At 40.8% G+C, this 24,134-nt stretch overlaps 1 protein-coding gene across 4 annotated transcripts in view; it reads left to right on the forward strand.

The window, feature by feature from the left end:
• The window catches only part of SLC1A3 (solute carrier family 1 (glial high affinity glutamate transporter), member 3), a 77,358-nt gene that overhangs the window by 39,158 nt on the left and 14,066 nt on the right, over positions 1-24,134 (forward strand). The window lies entirely within an intron of this gene.

Genomic DNA, 24,134 nt, shown 5'->3' on the forward strand with positions numbered 1-24,134 from the left:
GAGAAATGTCTATTCAGACCCTTTGCCCATTTTTTAATTGGGTTGTCATTTTATTATTGAATTATAATAGTTTTTTATGTATTAAAGTTGCACTTTTTAAAAGCTCTGGACACTAGACTATACAGGGATTACTGCATGGCTTGTCGTAAGTCGCAGTCACGGTCATTCTTGAGAAGGATTCCTTACTGTAGTTAATACTGACTATAAATAAGCATTCGTAAGTGCTTATTACAGTGTAATGCAAACAATGAAACACTGGTGAAAATGACTAGTTCTGTACTGTTATGTACTTTTGAAATAGAATTTCTCCCTCCCCTGAAAGTGGCACTTTATTAGCAATACATTTTGTTTGTCCTAGGCTTGGGAGGACTCTTGCTTTTATCTGTATAGATTCATGTTTTATCTAAAACTTTGAAGTCTTAAGATATGTAGTCTGGGTATTATAATTGTGCATTTACATTTCAAAAATGGTAAAATTCAAATGTTGAAGGTTTTGGCTACACTAAAAATAATCATCGAAATCATTTAAAATGTAGATGGTAAACTTGTCAATTATAACTTTCGTTACATTAAAAAACAATATGTGTTCATTTCTTCAGTTAGAGTGGATAAAAATAAACTGAAAAAATAAGGCAAGTAACACAACATTTTAAATATACTTAACACTACTCCACTGTACACTTAAAAATGGTTAAAGTGGCAAATTTTGTATATGTTTTGCTACAATTACAAATTTTTTTAAAGGCAGATATAATAGTTTAATATTCTTTTGAACAGGGCATTCCAAATGTTTATATGCTTATCAGTCTAACCTACCACAGCTAGAGTTTTTATACAAAGCTTTCAAGGCACATTATATACTGCGTTGAGTTAAATAGCTTCTCTCCCTATGCTGCATTTCATTTTCTGAGATGAGTAAAACAGATTGTCCAGAATGTTAGTTCTTTGCTCAGATGTCTCTCTAAGTCGAGATGTTCCTCAGCCACCCCTGTGGTTGCCCTAAGGAGGTGGTTGAGGGTTAGGATAGGGCTGGGGGGAGACACAGACCGCAGCAAGAGGACCTGTGGAGCACACACTCAAGTTCCCTTTAAGGAGTGTCAATACCAAGACTAGAGTCCTGAGACAAATCTCACCGGTATGAAGTGGATTTTACAAGCTGCTTTGGTCTCCTGGTACAGCTCAATTTACAGATGGCCCCATTGCTAAAAGTTCTGTTTAGGACTTTTACGATAGTATTGAATTATGTATTTCTTATAATGCTTTGTGTTATGAGTTATGATGCTAAGTCAGTTATTTGCAATTCAGAGAGAAAATCAATATTTGCTTTCCATAGGTATCTGCACTTGAGTGTCTGCAAGAAGAGCTCCTCAAATTGTGTTCTCTTGGGACTGTTAAAAGAAAAAGCTTAGACAAATTAAATTTAACAGAGTTTAATTGAGCAAAGAAAGATTTGTGAGGTACCTTTAGGCTAAATTTAACAGGATTCTTTCCCTTTGAAAGCACTCACACCCAAATGTGAGTAAGACCTCACACCCAAATCTTGAACTGTGCACCTTTGAGGAATGACTTCCACTGCCTTTTGACTATCAATAAGGAAACGCCAAAAGTGAAGCTCACCAGAAACGCTTTCTAAAGTCAACCATCGTCAATAATTTTGAGGTTGTTTCCTTTAGCTTCTATCTCATGCCTTGAACTCCCAGCAGGGCCTGTACAAAATTTACTTTTACGTGATAAGCCAGTTTATCATGGTATGGATTATTGCTAATTTTTGTTCCTGAACAGAGCTACAGCCCAAGCAACTTCTTGCATCAATGTTGACATCCTCTTTCAGATATGGAAGTAATGTATGTGCTGACTACAAGTCATTCCTTTGGTTCGTTACAGTAAACCCCCAAGAGGCTCTTTGGAGTAAGCTAAATGTAAGTCACTGAATACTCTGAAGAAACAAAACTGTGTTGTTAAGGGAAAACTAAAGATGATTGAGTCTTTTGAAGTTGATGTCAAGGAGGGCAACACTGCTCTGTTGATGCAACTGCTGGAGACAGGATGGATTATTGGTCTGACCAAGGATGCACTGGAATTTTAAATAGTGCTGATAGAGTATTGCATGGAGGTTCCTAGATAACAAGGGCCGGCTTTTTTTCATGAAAAATTGGTTTCCTCTGTTTATTTTGCTTTTTCAGATTATCTTTTCTGTGTTGAAATCCACACAAGGGACGTTAAATAAAAACCCTCAAAAAATAAACAAAATATCCCAAACTTTTTGGAAATCTAAATGTTAGACGTTGTTCAGTAATGTCTGCTCACCGTGGTTGGACAAAACCACACTCTGGTATGTGTGTCGGCTTTGTTCTTCAGCCCTGTGATTTGCTTTGGGTGGCCCAGAGCCGGTTTCCCCGCCAAGTGCAAGCTGCATGAAGGCAGACAGCTTGTCTCCGCTTTGATTAGGCCTTGCAGTCAAGCTCTTTAATAAATCCCACAGAGGCACGGTGCTCTGCGAGTGTATGTTCCCATTGATAATAATGATTTACCTCCCTGATGGGAAGACAGGACCTTCTCCAGAAAAACACTTTGCAGTGTCATATTTGTGGTCTCACTAAGGAGAAAATTCCACCAAGTGGTTCATAAGTCTTTGAAAACTTTCCATTTCAATAGCACCCACAAATAATGTTCAAATTCCTCAAAATTTTGCAGATATAAGTCATTTCTGCCTCAGAGTTGCTGGAAGGGATTTTTAAAGTATACTGAAGGTCAGGGATAGAATTGGTCCTGTGGGATGTTTCTCATTGAAACCATCACTATTCCAAAGCCCTGATGTCACTAGGCAAGATGTATCTATTCTAATAAAATATAGGTCCCACATGACATCATGTAAAAAATACACATTTTTATTTGTTTTTCTTTAATTACCCTATTGGAAATGTGTAATTCTTCTTTTTTAGTTTCAAATGAGAGTCTCATTTGGTTGTTTTCCTCTTAAAATACTCTTCGAGCCCTGTGAATACTCAGCAAACACTCACTGTTGACCAATTTCTATTTTCAGCCACATACTGGCCGGTCATAATGCAACCTATTTAAAGGATTTGAAAGAAATAATTTAATTATTTTTAATATACGAAAGGCAAAATTATCTACCATGAATTTCTCTGGAGCAAAGCACCCTTGGTCCTTTCCAATAAATGTTTTCATTTTTGACTTTCAATCAAGATACACTCAAATTCAAATATATTTTTGTTAAGGAAAATACTTCCTTTAGCATTCAAAATGATTCCAAACATTGCTCAGAAGAGAGGCAGAACTGTGCCACTCTGAGCAACAAACTTAAGTTTCAAAAATTTAACTTAGGAACTTTTCAAGGAAATTCAAGATTTGTGTCAAGAAATCATATTACTAATGATTAATGTGATTTAGAACACAGTTCAAAGTTGCAAGTTCATTTGAATATGCAAAATCTACCATTTTTACCCCCATAATTAGTCAGACCTTTGTACAACCTCAAATGCATTCTGTACTATACCTCATACTATCTCTTCCTCAGAATAGTTTGGGAGTTTGACTTTTATAACCTTTGGTTGCCCTTGGAAGGTATTTATGGCTTGGATGGGCTTTGTTCATAATCACAGTGTTCTTGTAGGATAACCCCCCTGGCCTTCTTGTGACACTGAGCTACTGATATCAACTTCCCACATGTACAGATAGTCCAAATCCACATTCAAAAAGTGCAGCCTCATCAAGAGAGAGACTTGAAAAGGACTTTTTAGGCACAAACAGACCCAGAGTGCAACTGGTTGTTAGAGATAGCAATTCTCACCAGTTTTCCCTTCAACCACATGCATTGTAAAAGGACTCAATGGGGAAACATGTAGAACTTTGATCTCTCATGGCCCTAACTGCATTAATGATCTATGATTCACAGGTTACTAAGATTTCAATAGAAGCAAAAGAAAATAAGAAAAAAAAAATTCAAAAAAACTACCACAAGTATACAATTTGTACTATATATAATGGACATTCCTTACTTCACAATGCAGTTATTATATTCTTTATGCATGTTTAGTTGTAAAAGTCACAAATCTACCCTAGCTGAATGCATTTATCTGCTTGGCTCATTGGTAAAAGATTCTCTGAGAATTCCGTTGTCTCTATCACAAAAAAAATGGACAATTGCTGTAAATTCCTATTTTTAGGCTTCCCAAAGAAAAACATCATCGTATCTTCTGTTGGTTGACAGGACCAAGATTGAAAAGTGACGTAAAGAGCAGGGCTGTAGCCTTTCTGTGCCTTCTTATTTGTCTGCTAAAAAAAAGATATTTCTATTTCTTCCAGGAATTTCATTCTAACAATTCATTCTAAAACAATTCCTGACTGCGTTGAAAGGACACTTTCGACTTTGAGAGAATACCCAAAGAAAAGTTGAAATCAATGGTTCTCAAAAATTTTCTGGTCCCAACATACTTTCGAGATAAAAAGTCACTCTTCTCAGTAATTAATAATAGTTAATATAACCTCTTATTTTGTTTTTATTGTTGGTGTGGAGGAAGCAGAAGGAGCTATGTAAACTTGCATGGCTTTAAAAACTCTAAAGATTATTTTGATACTCATTTTCCCCACTCCCCAACCCTTGAATGACATGTGCCTGCCCAATTGAGAATCATTTCTTGAGTTTTCCAAAAATAATGAATTATAAAATTCCCCGTCATGGATTACTTTAGTGCATTTAAAATTTGACTCAAAATTTTAGGAACATTAATTTCACTTTCACAAATACATTGCTGGAGAGATGTGAAATTTGCGTTTGGGACTGTCGGTCTACCTTACTGTTTTGGAGGCATTCAACTCTTTGTGTAGAGGCAGGTGGGAAAACTAGATTAAATATGGGGTGATCGTGTCTGCTGTTTCTACCTTGACCTCTAATTCTGAGATGAGAGTGGAAGTCTTCTCTCCTGAATACAGAATAGGGACTTTCTACAGTCTAAAGAAAAGGCTGGTTTCTGTTGGAGTCATTTGTTTCTAAAAGAGGATCCTTTTCCCTAGATATAACTCTAATACCCATTATCTGATAAATAAGAGAATTAAAAGGACTTGTTCTGTAAAATTTGGATTCAGTCAAAAGGCTACACTCAAAGATCTAGAAGTCCGCAGGTTCCCCACCCCTTAATTTCTCTTTCTCTTTTCACAGTTCGTTGGTTTCAATCAAGCCACATGCGTACATTGAATTTGTTTGACAAGGTCTCTTAATCTGTAGGTTTATGCATGTGTGCGCACTCTCTCTCTTTCTCTCTCTCTCATCTCTATCTTTCCCACTCTTTTCTTTTGTAAGCTGTTTGTTGAACAGCCCAGGTTTGTTGTCATGTAAAATTAGTTTCTCACAATCTGGATTTTGATGATTATATCTCCACAGTGGTGTTTAACATCTTCTTCTGTCCCCCGGACCATTGTTTTTCTGTCACAAGATTCACAGATAGAACTCTGTAGCTGAAAGAGACCTTGAAGGGTCTCAGTAACCACTTTTACCAGCTTTTAGGAGATTTTAGGAGCTGGTAAAAATGAGTTGGCCAAAGAATTTTGAGTCAGTTAGGCAGGGCCAGCCTTTGACAATGCAACTGCTATATCCTTAGACCCACAAAAATTATTTCTTTTTTTTCAAAATGGGAAACAGCTACAGCATAAGTCCTCGGGTGTATGTATAACTAGCATTGTCTTCAAAATAAGCTTAGAGATGCAGTAAAGACTTCATAATTCTAAGCCCATCTCCCTGCCTATAAAGGCTCCATTGGTCCCTTTCAAGTTACTGAGATTTACAGAGCTGGTTCGTTATGATGAAGATGGTGAATACATGTAGAAAAATTTATTCCTGGTAAAAGAACATAAGCTGGAGGGGAATTCAGCTATTTTAGATTTAGAAAGAAAGAGTAGGAAAACTATTGAAAAGTTTGTTTTTTGTTTTTTTAATCAAAAGAAATGTAGATACTAGGGGCTAAGTCAGAGACTCCTCCCCCAGGCCAGGCCTGTTGGTTCTTCCTTTTTAACTCTATGACCTGACTATGGCCACCACTTGCACCCTAATCCAAGCAACACCATGTTGATCCTACTCTACAGTAACTTCCTTCCTAGTCTCCCTGCCTTCCCCCTACCCCACACCCCTTGCTCTTGCTCTTTTCGTATCTACTTTTTTTTTAACACAAAAACAATATGTTCTTCCTAAAACTTAGCTCTGAGCTTATTCCCCACATTGCTATTAGAATAAAGGTTGGACTTCTGAGCATGTCTGGAGTGGCTCCGGTTTGTGTCTTTCTGTCTTATGTCTCATGCCCCCTCCCCATGCCCTCCCCAGTGTCTGCCTGGACTCTCCTCCCCACCCTGTCCACCTGAAGGCCCTCCTTACCCTCGGGCTTTGCCTTCCATGTCACTTCTTCCCGGAAACCTTTCCTTTCCTACCTGTGACGTGTGGGGAGGTGGCCCCATTGCCAGTCTCCGCCTCCTCCAGCCAACTGTATCTTGAAAGCAGGGACCATGCTGTCCAACACTCTATCCCTGGGGACTGGCAACAGTCATGTTTTGAGATTTCAGAGAGGCTTATGTTATTTTATAAAGTGTTATGAAAGTCTCCGCTTTCATGTGAAATGATATTATACACTGCATAACATTTTTCAGAAAAGTTATTATGGGAGGGAGGAAGGGCCAAAGTTCCAAGATCCTGAAACTATTATACTGCTTCCTTGAGCCGTATCAAACCAGAAAAGCCAGCGTTTGGACTCCTGACTTAGAGAATATTGCACCCTACTGCCAATTTATGTGGTTAGCTTGTTTTTTTCTTTTAAGCAGGCATGCTTTCTTTTTAAGCATGCCATGCTTTTCCTGGAAAGATTCACTGATTCAATCTTTCAGTTAATATTTGGTGGAATGCCTGCAAAAGCCATGGCATGTAATTCTGCCCTAGGACATGAGAGTGTGTGTGTGCGCCTGCCTTGAAAACAGTTAGCATTACATGGGAGTTTTCTGATTGCCAGCTAGTTCGCTTCCCTGACAGGCATTTCCGGATGTGAGGAAAGATTTATTTTGGCACCCACAGCTCCAACTGGCGTGGGTGTGTACACACACACACACACACACCCCATTTACTCACCCTCAGTATTTGGGATCCTCTGTCTTCAAAGTTCGGAAATTGAGTTTATGCTACAGCAGAGCGGCTGGCTCTTGGTAACTTTCAAGGGGAGAAAGGGCACCTTTCCCTCCCCTGGAGCTGAGTACAATAGCTTAAAAATAGAACAATGTGTGTGTAGTGTGTTCTTTTCATCCTCCGCATCAATAGCAGGTGTACAGTTACAGACACAAAGAGCTAGAGTCACGTTTTCCACAGGCCTCCAGAGAATTCCCAGAGTTACCCACAGAGCAAGAACTGGGCCTAAAATGTTTTAGTAAAAAGAAAGTAACCCAATATAGCTATGTATTACTAACACTGCTGTATCACATAGCTTTATTATTCTCCTCCCATAATGGCTCTAGGATGTAAGTGCATGGTGGAAGAAAATTTCGCCAAGAACACTTCATAGGAACCTTACGCAGACACACAAACAACACACATTTTTCAGAAATCAAACTAAACTTAATACCTCTAAAAGCTGAATTAGAGAAATTGGCATGGCTGCTGTAAATTGCAAGCTTCGAAATGGTTTGGGCGAGGGCACAGTACTGAAAATTTAAATGCTTCCACTGGAGAGCGCAGGTATCACTTCGTAAACCCAACATGAGAAACCAGATGTGCCAGTTTGCTTTTTAATGGGTTTTCTAAGATGCACCTCTTAAGTTGTTTTATAACCTCTTAGAAGTATCGACCTCACATTTACTTTGTGATGGAATTCCTCGCCCATTTTGCAGCACGCCATGCTCAGTAATATTACTTAATGAATAAGTTTGCACATAAATTTGCAGCGTGGAAGCAGCATCCCCTGCTAGCACACTTCCCGGCAGCTGCTTACAATTCTCTCACGTTCTCTCCTCGAGGAAATGGTTCATAACAGAATTGAACAGATGCTAGGTGTTTGGCAGCGTAGTGAGGGATACTAGTTTTCCAAAATGTTGGTTATTTCATGTCTGATAATTAGAATTTCAACAGTCTTTAGGCCTTCGATGTGTTCCAGTGTTCACGTAAATATTTCACCTCTGACTCCACACCTACCCGTCGTGAGTTCTCCTAACCTATTTGTTCTGACAACACCACTACTAAATTCTTGGCCCTCAAAGTCGAATCTGGTAAGCATGCACGGGCAGATCTGCTTTGGCACTAAAATTGCTCTTTCTTTTTAGATGAGTGTTTCCAGTTGTCTCTGACAGTAAAATCAAGTATAGCCAGAACTGCAAAGTATAGGTTATTAGAGTTTCCCAAGCCACCTTCTCCCGGCCTCTCTCTTCTGACACACACGTATCCTTTCTTTCTCAACCAACACACTGTTCTGTCTCAAGGAATGTTGTGCTCCCCCTGGGCTTGTGAGTTTGCAGAGCAAACACTAGGTTGTAGTTCTTTCTATAGCTCCCAAACTTGGCACACAATACATGCTCAATAAATGTATCTCGAATGAGCCAAGCATGGTTAGCTAAGAATAAGGAAATTATTAATGTAATGTTTTCTTCCTAATGAGCTTTAATGAGTCAGAAGACTCAAAATCCCCCCCCCCGAGGGGGTTCTTTTGCCCCCCTGGGGTCTATTTGGGTGTACTAAAATTGCACTGTGGGCGGCTGAGCCAGTGGAAACGTTCTCATGCGTCACAGCAGTCGTGGTAGATGGAGGGTCGTTAGTGTAACCTGAGTACTGATTCCCTGTTCATGTAGATCCCATTCACTCAGCTTCTTTACACAGTTTATCTCCCTACTAGAAATATTTTCAGTTTCTACTCATTTGAAAGTTATTCCACAAGTATTAATGAAGCGTTTTACATGTGCCGTGGCCTCCGCAAGACTGTCGATAATACTTCTCAGAGGCCCAGACTGCACCCTTTCCTTTATTTCCCCAGCAAATCTTGTGTAGCTATGTGCCTTCACTAGATATGCAAAATATGGTCCTGGCAGCATCTGCCGTATGTTCTCATGCTTCATTCCTTTCCTCGTCCTCATTGCCGTTGTGCTCTGAGTCATGCACAGCAGCTACTGTCTCGCTGAGGTGGTTAATTCACTCAATACCGAGCTCCTCCAGTTAGCCATGCTAGGTGCCGGAGAAGGAGACACAGCACCATTTCAACATAAATTCCGGGTCCTGCGTCTCCCTCTGCTGCAAAGAGAGGAGATGTTTACATTGGAAAAGTTGAACAGGGGCCAGCTGACTGGTGCGGAGGATGCTCACTTTGGCTGCATTTATTTGTGGTAATTCCTATTTGGTTCCTAAGAGCACAAACTTTGGAGCTACCAGACTGGTTTCTATGCCAGTCACAGCACTGGCTAGCTGGGGGAGAAGTCTCTTTGGCATTCATGGCTTTTTTTTATGGAGTGGAAATAATAGTAGTGAGAGTAATACAAATATTTGTCCTATGTGCCTTGTGGGGGCCCCAGAGGTAAGCTCAGTGAGGCTTTACGTGAATCTGGGGGCACTGGACTAATGTTGGTGATTGCTGCCACCCCGAGATTCCACTTCAATACTGTAAACATCAGTTTCAAAGGCCCCGTTGGCTCCCTTGCCTGAGAGTATCAAGTGTAAGACCCCTCTTTGCACTTGCATGTGGGGTCTGCCCAGAGAGGATCATTTCCTCAGCCTTGGCCTGGGTCACCTGATGGCATTCTCACTGACCGCGCCTTAGCTTGGTCGCTAATCGGTAGCCAGTTTCAGAGATCATGTTGCACGTTACTTCACCCCCTTCCCGCTGACAGGCTGCCTCCTAAATACTGCTCGCCGCAGCTCATAGATATTTCTGAATGAGAAAACTGCTGATGGGTGACCCTTAGTAAACCATTGAAGTCACTGTATTTTTTCTGTTAGAATAAAAAACCCACTTTGCCAAGAAGCTGGTGAACTTCCAAGATTGGGAAAACGTTATTTGTTGTAAACTTAGCCAGTTTTTAATTGGTATGTTAAAGTAAAGCTTTAAACTGCTTTGCATCATCAGAGGGCCACGAAACTTGCATTCTTTCCTAGTCTCACCTCTAACTAGTGGTTTCATTTTGTACATCATTGAGCCTTTAGGGTTCCTTGGCCTCACTCACCAAACCTGGAGGGCCTCAGCCATGACTTAGCCCCAGTTTTAGCCATTTAATTTTGGCTTTTTTCATGACAGAATTGGTTTCCAAGGGTGTTTGCACATTCTCTGTAGGATCATGTTGTCTGCAATCAAGTGTACATTGAATTTAGATCAGTGCAAGTTGGATGTGCAATGCAATGCTACAGGGTTTCCTTAGCCTAGACCAGAGTTTGGCACCTGGCTGCTCCTCAGTGATTAGCTAAATAATGTGTGATTTACATCTGAAGTTATAAATGTTACAGAACATTGATATTGCAGTTCAGATCATGTTTACTCTCTTCTACCTTAAAGTACTAAAACGATAATCTTAATTGCGGGTTTATTCTATGATTGGTTGGTGATATTTTTTATTTTACTTGCCATAGTAATTGCTGGCAGTTATTGAGTACAAAAAACAGCCGGTTATTGAGCACAGATACTTGTTGTCCCTCCTGCAAGGTCGTTATTATTGTCCCTATTTTACAGATGAGAAAACTGGGTCTCAGAGAGGTCACACAACTTCCCAAGGTCTCCCAGCTAGCAAGTGGCTGAGCCTAAATTCGAACTCAAATCTGTGTTTCACCAAAGCCCCTCTCTGTAGTGCCATGCGATCCCTAACACAGTGTGGCCTCTAGGTTTGTACTGGATCAGTTTATAATGCTAAAATGTATGCGTTGCCTTAATTTTGCTGCCTGCAACAAAGTCTTTTCTCCACCTGAGCTAAATATTTTCCATAGTTTTCCCATACCCGTGTACTTAACTTTTTAGAACATGTGTAGTTGAACATTTGATTATTTGCTGAGACTATGACTTATCTAATTGTTTGGTGAGACTATGACTTGTCTATGCAACAAAAGAACTCCTTGAGAATAGGAACTACTGTTTATATATTTGTTTCTCAGCCCTAGTTGCAGCGATGAGCTCCTATTGTAGTAGATGTTACAAAACTAACTCGTTGATTTGTAGGTTAGGCACAGTTGCTTAATTATTCTCCCTTGCTAAATTTGCAAGATTCGTCATTCATCATTCATTCAACAAAGATACATTGAGTTCCTTCAATGTTAGCCACTGGCATATAGTGATAAATACAGACCGTCATATATTATTGTCATCGAAGGTCTGTGACCTGGAAAATCACAAGCTGGTATGTTATTGTAGAAAGAATAAAAGTGAAGATGAACTAAAGGCATATACTTTAAAATAATGGACTTTATAATAATGTAGCACAACCAGAATTTTTGCTAATGAATTATCCAATGAATTTTTCTGAAGCCTAAAATAATTATGATGTTATTTCTTTCACATACGAGTAATTTATGTTTGTATTAATCCTTGAATTAATGCATTTACATCTCTGCCCAAATATATGACATTCCTATTTAGTAGGGAAGGATATTTATCAGATTATACTTTTCTAGATTGATACTACTGATTCTTTTAGGAAAAGAGAGTTATTCCTAAAGTTACACAGTCAGGCTTACAGTGTTCTAACAAAGCATCTTCTAATAGCTTCATGTACTATAAGAAATCTTTTTCTATTTTAAAAATACTTTCTTTCTACAATAACTTTTTGGCTATGGAATTCCTGATACAATTTGTTTTGGTTATTCTGAAAATTTTTGAGTCTTCCCTAATATCTTTGACAATAAAATAGGGCCTAATAAAAACAGTGAAGTGGATTGGAAGCTGGCTGAACATTTAGACGTAATGAGTGTTTAAGGAACCATATCAACGTGGAAAGACACCTGGCAAAGTACCCTGATGTACTTTTCAAAAAATCCTGTCCTGTTCCATGTTTTTATCAACGACTCAAAGACGTAGAAGGCACCTACATAGTGTTTTCAGATGACGTAAGCCCACAGAGGATGGCTTCTACTCCATATGCCTGTGATCACGATTCAGAATGACTTCAATGCTGCAATAGGCTGCAGTGCTGGATGGAAACCAACAAGATGAAGCTGAGCAGGGGATAAATGTACATTTCTGCTTTCAGATTCAAAAGGCAATTGCGCAATTACAGGATGGGGAGCAACTGAGCTTGGCAGCAGTTCATGTGACTAAAAAGGCTTAATGTGAACCAACAGTAGGAAGTGGTGGCTAAAAGAGAATGAATATAGCCGTGTGCTTCCTCAGTAGAAATATTAATAGTTCACTGTACTCCACACTGGTCGCATTGCGTCGGGAGTAATTTGTTTAGTTCCAAGCACATTCAGGAGAGACTTTGACAAAGCAAAATAGCTACTAAGAGGATGTTGAATCCAATCCAAGATACATTTATTAGATTCCTTTTGGGGCAGACAATGTACTAACGGGTGCCACCAATAAAGACGCAAAGAGACATTGCCAGTCTCTAGCCTCAAGGAGTTGAAAATTTAAATGGAGAGCTGGACAAGTACATACATGACTGTAAAACAAAACAGACTACGAAGCCAAGAAGCACAAAGAAAGTGCTGTGGAAATTCAGGGGCTGGACTAGTGGTAGGATTTCCAAAGGCAACGAGGATGAGGGTAGAGGAAGCCTGGGAAGCAAAGATGCATAGACGGGAAAACTCAAGGCATGTCTAGGGAATATTGAAGAATCTGAGTTGCCTGGCAGAATAGGTCTGAGTAGGAAATGAAGCTGAGAAAAGGTCTGGACCACAGCATGAATGCACTGAGGGCATTGACTGGTAGGCAGCAGGAGGCATTGCAGGATGGTACACCGGAAATAGTGACACATGAGGATCAGTTGGAGAAACAATGATGCTCCTTTACTCTGGAAAAAAGGAGACCAAAGTCCCCCTGGTAAATGTAGGCCAGACTTGCTTTGGGTTCCTCCAGAAGCAACAGTTTATATCAAGGGGCAAAAGTCAGTTTTTTTCTAAGTACATTTTTTTGGTTTTGTTTTGTGTTTGTTTTTTCTTTGAGACAGGGTCTTGCTCTGTCACCTCAGGTAGAGTGTAGTGGTGCCATCATAGTCCTCAAACTCCTGGGCTCAAGCAATCTTCCTGCCTCAGCCTCTCAAGTAGCTGGGACCACAGGCATGCGCCACCATGCCCGGCTAGTTTTTCTGTTTTTGGTAGAGATGGGGTCTTGCTCTTGCTCTGGCTGGACTTGAACTCCTGAGCTCAAGCAATCCTCCCATCTTGGCCTCCGAGAGTGCTCGGATTACAGGTGTGAGCCACCACACCGAGGCACCTTTTTTTTTAATCAAAGATGGGCTAGGTGCAATGGCTCACTGCCTATGATCCCAGCAATTTGGGAGGCTGATGAGGGAGGAGCGCTTGAGGCCAGGAGTTTGAGACTCGCCTGGGCAACATAGCGAGACCTTGTCTGTACAAAAAAAATTTTTTTAATGAGCCAGGCATGGTGGTGTGCACCTGTAGTCCTTGCTATTCAGGAGGCTGAGGCAGAAGGATTGCTTGAACCCAGAAGTTGAAGGCTGCAGTGAGCTATGATCATGCCACTGCACTCCAGCCTGGGCAACAGATCAAGACCTTGTCTCTTAAAAAAAGAAAAATAAAATAAATAAATCAAAGCTACCCAATAATGAAGAATTAACCTAGGAGATTATGCACATGATCATGGATGGACTCAGAAAGTTTAATAATTGACACTCTAAACGGAGTTGTGGGAGAAATGCTACAGCTTCACCACGTGGCCTGGGAGTTCTAGGAATTACCCAATTACACATTGCAAAGGTAATTACACATACGTAATTTACAATATGTAATTATCCATGGCTGAGTTTTCTTTCTTCTTTTCTGTAGACTATCCATTAATATATCACCTTCCGAATAAAGCTGCAGTTCAAAGAGAGATGTCAGACTAACTCCAGTGCAGGGTTGTCCCAGTGCTGGGACAGTAGCCACTTACCCGCACTGCCTTATTTTACAACACACACCTTTTTCTACTGTGATACATGCATCCTTTCTTTTTTTTTTTTTGTTTGAGACAGAGTCTCACTCTGTTGCCCAGGCTAGAGTGCTGTGGTGTCATCCTCGCTCACAGCAACCTCAAACTCCTGGGCTCAAGGGATCCTCCTGCCTTAGCCTCCCGAGTAGCTGGGACTACAGACATGCACCACCACGCCCGGCTAATTTTTTTCTATATATTTTTAGTTGTCTAATTAATTTCTTTCTATTTTTAGTAGAGACGGGGTCTCGCTCTTGCTCAGGCTGGTTTCGAACTCCTGAACTCAAATAATCCGCCTGCCTCGGCCTCCCAGAGAGCTAGGATTACAGGCGTGAGCCACCGCGCCCGGCCATGCATCCTTTCAAATATGGATTTAAACAGATTTTTGTCACAATTCTCCATTAGGTGAATCAAATGCAAATCAATGATTGATACAAATCTAATATGAAGCAGAATTTATCTTACAGATAATATCCAAAGCAATAGGTGTAGTGGGTGCTGGAGTTGGGAAAACGTCAGATGTCTGTATACGCTGCCTATTCTCTGTGTGATCCGGAGCAAGCGACTTAACCTCCCTGTTTCCTAATCTATAGATGAGGCTTGACCACTGTTAGTCCCCACCTTAGAGGGTTATTTGGGGGCAGTAAAATTGATAATGCACTCAGCACAGTGCCTGGCAGTATAGGCTCTAATTTTATTGACTTCTCATATTTTACAGATATGCTCCAAGAAGCCCTTCAGAGCTAAAAATATTTTTTAAAAAACAAAAACAAAAACATCACTGACTCATGCCTGTAATTTCAGCACCTTGGGAGACTGAGACAGGAGGCTTTCTTGAGGCCAAGAGTTCAAGCCCAGCAGGCTCAAACAGGGCAACAGGCTGAAATCTATTCATGATAAGTGAAGTTTGATGGAAGGGACGGTCCACAATTTTCTTTGGAGAATTTTTGGGGATTCCTAAATACTTCTTGAAAAAAACCATGAAGCTGAGAAGCAGATTGGAGCTATGCACACAGGTGTTATAAAACTCAAGTAGAATATGCAGAAACAACTCCCTTCTATAGAAGGAAGAAAGCTGTAAAAACGTTGTCACTACTTGTGGAATATATCAGGAATAATTCAATTCCACTGTTGCTCTTGGGCCTGGGGGCGATAATGCAGCTTTTCCTGTTCCAAGGAGAAAATGCTCTCTTCCCGCGGGCAAGGCAGAGATGAGGGAAGCCAACCACTGCCAGAGTTCACTACTGAGTTTGTTTCACTCTATGAAATGATGCTGCTTTATTGTTTGGCTCAGGTAGCTGGGAGAATAATCTCCCACTCCCTGGGTGTGACTATTCCTTTATAGATTAGATAAGAACAATTGATGAGCTTTTAAATGCTGAGAAAACTAATCACAACTAAAGGGGGTGTTGTTGGCCACAGCCCAAGAAATCTGCTGACTGAGATAAAAGCACCTACTGAACTTTTTCTTCATTCCATACGCCTCTGCTTTTCCGTCTCCCTTTCTTTCTCTACTTTTTCTCTTTTCTCTCTCTACTTCTGTCATTCTCTCAACTCTCTTATCTCCACTATCTTCCCTTTCTCTTCTCCTCAGCCCTCGGCTCTATCCCCAGAGATTTCATTTTCCATACTCTCTCTCTTAACTGGCCAAAATGTGGACCTGCATTTTAAAAAAATGTATTCTTTTATATAGTAGATAAGATTCACATCTCTGGATTTAATTTAGAAAATAGACAAGGTGAACACATTTTATTCTGTGGTTGTTTCTTTTTTTTTTTTTTATAAGAAATACACCTTATTGAAAAACCTTAATTTCGGTTTCAAGCAGCAGCCTTAACCTCAGTCCATTTCAGAGTGCTCAGGTTGGGTTATGGTTCCAGAATCTTTTGATGCCAAGAAATGGGGGGTGGGGAGTTGGGTGAACATGGGTTCACACAGGCGTCTGTGGCTCTTTCGGCCCAGGGAATCTGCTGCTTCCCAGCCGCATTGCTAGGCCTGGAGTCACTGTCCTGCTTCAGCTGTGCTCTGGGGAAGCAGGGCCAGGTGGAACTGGTCTTTAACATTCGTATATTGCTTTCAACTTCTATGCGGCGGCTTTCATTTCAATTCCTTCTCTTCTGTGAGAGACAGGCCTTCTATGGGACAAAAGGGTGCTCCTTGAGTCTGACATGTCCTGCAGTCAACTTGAGACACCCTTTGGTTAATTTTGGACAAGTCGAGCCCAGTTGTGGAACTCGGTCCAATTCAGCCTCCTGCCAGCTGGGAAACGTGCTATCTTGATCATCTTCCCAAGAAAGTCATGCGGGAAGGTCTACTCTTTTCCATAACAAGAAACATAATCCAAAGGAAAGAGGGCTATTTTGGAAATTACAAACGACTCATCCAGGGGTTGGTTGTTAAGTCATGATTCTTTTGCGAAAAGAGGCAGAGGGGCTGGGGCTCTGGCCCTCCAAGAACTTCCTCTCATTGAACCAAAGCGATTTGCTGCTCTCCCCACACTCTGTGAGTGACTTCACCGACGGTCCCCAGTACCTCCTGATGTTCCCCAGAACGCTCCTGGGAGGTGCTGGGGGTGCCTGCCACGGGGAGGCGCATCTGTCCGCCTGGTAGAGGTTTCTTTTCAAAGCCAGGCTTTGCAGGTATAACCAAGAGTTGCTTTGGTCAGCCCATTGCCCCCGCTGCCCAACACACACTTTTCTTTTTGCTGCTATTTTCTGTGGTCCTGGGTTTCTAAATCTTGGCAAGAGGACAGTCATTCCTTTGTGCTCGGCTATTACAATGAGGTAACCAAAGAAAGGCTCTTGGTCTGAGGCTGTCAGCTGTTACTAATCACTACTCCCCAGCCCGTCGTGGGTCCCGCTCGCCTCTCCCTCTTGCTCTGCTTAGCACACATAAAGAAGATGAATTACTCTCTGGTTCCTCTTCAAAAAAGCATATTGTGCGGCGCATTCCAATACTGTGAGCGAAGGACGGGCTCATGTGAAGGCTAAATGGGTATCTAAATCACCTCACAGTGGGTCTTGCGCCGGCAGCTGTGGGCCTCTGAGAAGTGAATTTCAGAGCTGCCCCTTCTGAGAAGAGCTTCCGGCAACCTTGCTGAGAGTGGGAGGAAGTCCCTGCGGTGGGCTCTCCGGCACACTGCATTACCAGAACGATCTCCAGGCTCTGTTGGGCTGTCATGAGAGTCTGCTGAATGGTCAAGACCAGTGAAGAGACAAGCAAAGCCTGAGCACTCAAAGGACCCCGCTGGCTGTTCCCCAGGAGAGGCCGTCACCACCCCAAAGGTTAAGCCAAAAGGCCCTGGAAACTCTTTGATATTAGAGGTGGTGGTGGTGGAAGTTGGGCCTCAGTTTCCTCTCACTGCTTCCACATGAAAGTTCATTCTCAAAGTACAGCTGTAGCCAGAGAAAAGAGATTGTCTGCTTAGTCCTGCTTGACTGAGGATAAAAGTGATTTATTTGACTTCTTCTGCCACTAATAATGTCTTCTCCACTGATTTTTCCATTTAACAATCTTTCAAAAGAGAATGTTCCTCTTTTGCTTTTATACACTTCATTTTTCTAGTGCTCAAAGAAAAAGACTTGTTGACAAGTTTTAAGGGTCAACAAGCAGCATATCTGTAAGGAAGCTTCACTAACTTCATGCAATATAACCTCATAAAGTTAAGTAGTGTTACAGGCTAATGAAATATGGAGCTTTGTGATATTATGAACAGCCATAATGGGAAGGAAACTTTGGCCAGGGTGAGAAGCCATGTGAAAATACTTGTGATTTAATTGACTGTGAATTCTACAAAATCATTCTCAGCTCGTTGTGGAGATGGTTTAACTCTCTTCACCAAGAATCACCGATAAAAGTAAATTGCCTTCTTTGCTCAAAATTCCATGAAGTGAACTTTTTCCAAAACATTTTCCCTTGTTACAATACCCATAAAATTTCTGTTCAAATAAATTGACCAGATCCCAGAAATCAGCCCCCTCATTTCCTTGGTCTCCACCAGTGAGAATGAAGTAAGTTCTCGGGTTGCGTGGGCAGCCTGAGGCATAGGAAGGGAAGACCACAGCTCATGGTTCCTTTTTAAATCCTCTGCCATTAACTGAATGGGGGTTTATGCCAGTGTTTGCAAACTTTTTTTTAACCAGAACCTACAATAATAAATATATTTTACACTGTGACCTGGCACACACATATACATACACACAGAGAGCTCAAATTCCCACAAAACAATTCTTACCATGTATGATGCACTCTGTTATTTTCTATTCTATTCTCTTTCATTAATTGATAAGAATGCTAGTCCTGACCTAGTAAGTTGATTTCATAACACGCATAGTAAGCATGCATTGAGACCACTCTGTTCCATTCCCTTCTCTGCATTTTTTTCATTTATTCACTCATTCTCCTGTTAACGTGTAGACAGATAGAACTATAACAGTTACTACTATAGGCTTATTTGCAAGAGGGAAATATGTTAGCAAAAGAGAAAATAATATTAGGAGTGGGAGAGGGAAGTCAAAGGAAAAGAAACGGGGTGGCCATGGTGGGGAGCTCTACTTAATGTAGAGCTTTGCCAGCCTCCGGCCTTCCTGACTGGCTTGGGGACGCCATGCCATGAATTGGTTCCCAGCTCCGGAAATGAAGCTCCCAGTGACGCCAGGTTTGCTTTGTCACTGTTTCCCCACAAAGTTTGTCTGTCATTGTTCCAGACAGAATGAACCTCATATTTTGGATTAATTGGGGGAAGATCAACTAAAATTAGTGAGTCAGAATTAAAAAGTATTTTTAACAAAAGCCATTTTAGAACTTATAATTCATACGGTAACCCAATCTAAGTGTTTTTTAAAAATCATGGCCTCTACCCAGCACAACAACAATAACAGTAAGAAGAATGACTATTTATTCAATGAGCAACTAGTGGATGCCTCCTATGTACAGGCACTGTTCTAGGCACTGAGGCTACAGCAATGAATAAAACAGACGGTCCTGCTCTCTTGGTACTAAAGTTCTGATAGAGGGAGATTGTAACTGTTGTTTATCAAGGGCCTACTTTGTACTCAGTCTTTATGTATGTTTTCTCTATCTTGCAATGTAGGAATTATTAGCTTCTTTTCTAAATGGGAAATAAAGGCTTAGAGAGGTAAAATAATAGTTCGTGAGCAGCTTTTTAATTATATATCTGCTTAATTAGAAATAACAACAGCTAACATTCCTTAATGCTTACCATGTTCCAAGCACTATGCTAAGTGCTTTCTGTATGGAAGCCCCTTTAATGCCATTGAAAACCCTATGAGGGAGCTTTCATTACTCAATCTTCCCATGAGGAAACTGAGGCTTAAAGAGGCCCCATGGTACCACAGGCAAAAGTGGAATCCAGGTATTCTAATTTCAGAGCCTGAACTCTTAACCACTGTGCCATACATAATTTCTTTTTAAAGAATGTTCTTCTAAAAATGCCTGAGATTGGCCTTAAGTAGTTTGAATATCGTCTTTCTAGAACTTGTAGATGAAGTTCTAAGGCCATAACCTGCTTGCTAACTATGATTCAAAATTGTGATACAACCATTCTTTGCAAACGATTTGGAATCTAACTTTTAAGGATTTGCCTTCAGTTCGAGAACCTCAGGATCATAGAACTTTACAGGGTGTTTTGTTTGTTTTGTTTTGTTTTTACAATCTAGTCTATAAAGGGGCCAGAAGAAAATATGGTAGTGCAGGAAAACTTCATATAGTTCTAGAGAGATTGAAAGTGATGTGCTTCATGCTCAGTCCTCTCCCTCGGTGCCCGTCCTGGGTGAGCTTTTGCCCTCTACCTCCATCTCCTTCCTGGGATGACGGTGTTCCCTGGTTCCAGCAGTAGGCAGCTGGTCGGAACAAAGCAGTCCATTTTTCAATCTGTAAATGTGAAGTATATTATATTTTCAGGGTTTCATTTTCTCATTAAAAAACCATCGCATTGTATTCGCATGAATACGGTACATACTGGAGCTCATCCTTGATTTCTTTGTTGTAAGTTTGCCCATCTTGAAATTCTAGGAGGGTTGAGAACAGGCAGCTTTCATTAGATGAGTGTTTGAGAAGTGTATTGTGGAGAAGGAGTACATCTAAAATAAAATAAAAACTGAAACAGAACAATCTTCCTGAATCAGCAGTTGCCATCACCCTTTTCTGTTCCTTCTGGATCTGGTCCAGTGGCCCTGAGAGGGCAATGAAACATCATGGGGATAAGTGGAAAAAGAATTCAAAACAGAAGGCTGCTTCTCTAGATGCATGTTTCAAAACCAGAGACAGGAAGTGCCAGGGGGAAGTACACTAAGGCACGTTAATGCGTAAGACATAGATTTTCAGCAGATGGGAGAATGACATCCATGCAAATGACAGAACCTTGGCAACTTGGCATTATTTATGTTATCCTTTAATATTTGGGTGAATACATGTTTTATTTATCCAAGAGTCATACTAATTATTATACCAAAAGAGATCTAATTGACAATACAGACTCACAGAGTTCCACATACGTATTTATGAAACACTCCCTCCTCCTCCCGACCACCACCAATTATATGAATTCAGTGCATATTTGTTGTGCTAAACCAATTACCAAAAGACTGTATTCATAAATAAAGAGGTAATTACCTATTTGCTTCAAGAAATTATCTTCTCTTCCTTTCCTCTCTCTTCCAAATGACTCTTCCCTAAAATACCCAGGTATTTGAAGAAAAGTTTTAATCTTTTACAGTCTGGAAAGTGTCTTATTCAGTCTCCTTTTGATATTTAACTCATTGCTAAATGTAAATAGGTTGGCAGAAATGATTGCTTGCTTGACAGCTGGTTATTGATGGGTAGCATTTTAGAAAGGAAAATAAGAGTCTGGCACTCACAGCCAGCAAGTATCCATGGCCCTCCACACTCCCTTAGAACATGCTCTGGGCTGTTTTTCTAGGAATGGTGAAGAATTCGCAGTGATATATCAGCTCTCTAGCTGGTCCTTCTGGTGACCAGTGTTACTCAGCTAGGCCTTGAGTAGGTTTAGGGAATGCTGTGGTATTGGACCGTTTTCACTCCACAGAATTTTACTCAAGCCAAGTGACTCATCTCAACGTTGAGCTCATGCAAGAAAGGTAGAGAAAGTCAGCATGGATAACAAGCAAATGAAAGGTGGTGACTCCTATCTTGTCCATAAGAAGAAGGGCATAGTGGTAAGGGTATTCTCTTGGAAGCGTGGGTTTAAATTCTGCCCTCCATAAATTATCTGTGCAACACTGGGCAAATTGCTTGACTTCTCTGGCTGGCCTCTTATTTCTTCATAGTTTATCATTGTTGATAAAATAGTACCAACAATATCTGCATTATAAACTTGTCATGGAATTAAATGAATATGTACCATCAGTCAGAGTTAGGACTTGGTGAGTCAGTAGTCCAGCATAAAAGGTAACTCAAAATATACAAAACACACAAACATACAAACATGTCATTGTGACTGGAAGAGCCATTGTGATACCCAGCAATAGTACAATATAATATTTATTTGGATTTCAAGAGGTCTTGATTCTGATGGCAGATTGTTTTCATAATAAAGATACCAGGATGTTTTGAATGGGGCTGGTTTAGCTAAGCCCAGATCAAATGAAGAAAAAGAGGCTAATCTTTGCCACTTTCTCTGGAATGTGTTTCTCAAACACGTATTTAGGTGAGCACGTGGTGGCTGTAACCCACTCCCACAAGCACCTACATTCCCAGGTGACTTCCTATCTCCCCAGTGCCCCAGTGCCCAAAAGAGAAATTTCCCATATATTTTAAAGTGACAAGGCTCAGTGTAAACTTTCTCCTTCCGAAACATTTAGGGCAGTTCCTGCCAAAGTACCCTTTTCTACGAAGTGATTTAGTACTTTAACTTGCCCCAGACACCCTGACATTTGTGTAAAGGTTAGTCTCTCATATTTCATGAGGTTGTTGGGGAAAGGAGATGGTCACAGAGTTTAGGTGAGTGAGAGGAAGAACGATACCCTGCTCTTTTGGGGTTTTTGTCTTCCACAGCTCTTCCCCTGTTTTCCTGGTTCCACCAGTATCAAAGCCGTTGGGTATGTAGCAGATTGTACACATCTGTCCTGCTGTTGCCCTGACAGCAGCGTATGGCCTTGTTCCTGGTGGTCTTGTTCCTGGCGGTCTTGTTAGTTTTACAAGCTGGAGTACCTGGAGCAGAGGTGGGCAGGTAGCCAGCCCCGTGTGGGACATGGACCTACTTTAGGGGAAGGACCTACATGGAGAATTGGTTAATGAATATACTCCCCCTCCCCTTTCTTGGCAGAAATAATACCAGCTGTTGCTTAACTCCCTTTCAAAGGAAAAGGGCCTATATGAGGAGGTGAGGGAGGCTTCTCATTTGACTATTGATTTCTCCTTCTGTGCTTATGGTTAAAAAATGCCTTGATGGTTGTCTTCAAATATTTCACAAGTAGAAAGAATGGGGAAATGCTTTCATGTTGGTTTTTACTTTAAAAATACATTTAAAAAAAAAACGTATAAACTTCACTTCCTAGAGTTGATAGCCCATGGCTGTGGGTATTGGGATAAATTCCCCAGCTGTCTCCCCATCGTGGGGGAGGGAGACTTGAGCCTCATCCTTTGTTTGCCACTTTGGTTTCCAGTGCTCGGCCTTGACCACTTAGCGCTCTCTCTGAATAGCTATAGGTCGAGAATAGTGGGCAGGAGCGAAGAGCTGGCGTGAAAACCGAACAGCACAACAGAATAGAAGGCAAGAGAGAAAGCAAGCATCTTGGAGGAAGAAAATACTGCTGCCTGGTACCCCCTGGTGCCCAAAGATACCCGGTGTATTGTGCTTACAACACTCGCCGGGTCAACAGGGAGAGAGCCGGAAGAATTGCAGGCTTCAGTGGCGACAAGTTCAGGCAATCACGGGAAAGAGAGTGGGCCCCTTCTGAGAAAAATCATTTCGAGTACAGCCAAGCTGAGATATTTTGAGATGTGATTCAGACCTGAGAATGAAAATGGGGGGATGGGGGGTACTTGAATTGAGAACAGATGTAGCCCATTTTTAATGTAGTTAAAGTGTTAAAGTGGTGCCATCCCAATAAATAAATACTTAACTCCTGGTTTCAAGAAAGTGGGCAATGATAAAAGAGGCTAAGCTCATACACTAAAGCCAAAATTGGCCTCCTCATCTGTGGGAGCGGCAGTTGGTTCTCTCAGAGGCAGAAAGTGCACTAAACCTAGTTACATAAGATCTGAATTCAAACTCCCACTCTATTCTGTTTGCCGTTAATGAAGACCTTAGACACTTACTTGGTTTTTAATCTACCTTGATAGGTTGTTAAAAATAAGAACATATCAGGTACTAAGTAAATGCTTATTATGAATTATAAATGATACGATTCAAATTCAAATGAAATTATAAATTGAAGATCATGGCTTCAATTCCACCTAAGTTAATTACTTTGGTATTGAAAATTTTGAAAAAACCCAACCAGTTATCTGGCAATCAGGAACACTATTTTTTTCAGTACTTTACCTTACTCTACATATGTTCCTGTGAACAGAGTCACTACCTAAATGGTAGAATCTGATACTCATCATTGAAATATACAGTATAACCCTTTAATATATTTATGGAAATGTAATTTTTTAAATAGTAAAAAAAATTAGTTTGATTAACTGTAATTGGATTTTAGTATTTTAGTGGGACAGAAGGAAGAAAAGTGAGGAAACAGCTAATGAAACTGAAGAGCCCATAGTATTATAGATAATTTAATCTTTTGAGAGTTTTGTGTCATTTCCAATTATTTTCTGGCCTAAGAAGAATTGAGAAGTATTCCATTAGCTAGAGCCATTAGGGAAGGCTTAAACGTCATGCCTGCTTTTTTATCTAAGATGACACCTTGCCTGAGGTAGACTTTGAAGATGTCCTAAAACTGAAGGAAAGAGGTTTTTAACATGAGATGAGGTATCCCAGAACTGTGGGACAAGGCAGAGGAAGACAGGGTGCAAGAATGAGAACTACTGCACCAAAATGATTTTTTT

This window comes from Propithecus coquereli, unplaced genomic scaffold, assembly GCF_000956105.1.
Source record: "Propithecus coquereli isolate 6110/MARCELLA unplaced genomic scaffold, Pcoq_1.0 Scaffold110, whole genome shotgun sequence".
Taxonomy (NCBI): Eukaryota; Metazoa; Chordata; class Mammalia; order Primates; family Indriidae; genus Propithecus; species Propithecus coquereli.